Consider the following 466-nt stretch of genomic DNA (forward strand, 5'->3'; position numbering starts at 1 on the left):
GAATCCCAGATCCACTGGGGCTGAGTCCAGGGCCTCATTTGTCCTCACTCCTCCATCTATGTAGGTGGAAATCTTAAACTCTGCTAGTTCACAGGCATGGGGAACATCTGGAGGAATGGCAGGGTAGGGACACACAAGATGCCAGCCTCACCACTCTGCTGTTATGCTCCGCCCCCACGACCTCCCCATAGACTTTGGTGAAGAGATGCAAGGTCACCTGCATGACAGGGACACAGTGTCTTCTGCCCACTCTCCCTCTCAGAAAAGGTCTCACAAATTGCAGAGTCTGAATGTTCCCCAAGTATGAGTGAGGGAGAGCAAGGCAGCACAATGTGTCTGAGGCGTCTGTCACTAATTGAGTCAAGTTAAGCAGAGACAGGGTTGAACCACACAATGTGTGTTTACTCCAAGGATGCAGTCAGTATGGGGAGATTCCGCTCGCAGTCTCGTGGGGGGGAAGATAGCT

This window comes from Myotis davidii, unplaced genomic scaffold (genome assembly GCF_000327345.1).
Source record: "Myotis davidii unplaced genomic scaffold, ASM32734v1 scaffold1684, whole genome shotgun sequence".
In the NCBI taxonomy this organism is placed as follows: Eukaryota; Metazoa; Chordata; class Mammalia; order Chiroptera; family Vespertilionidae; genus Myotis; species Myotis davidii.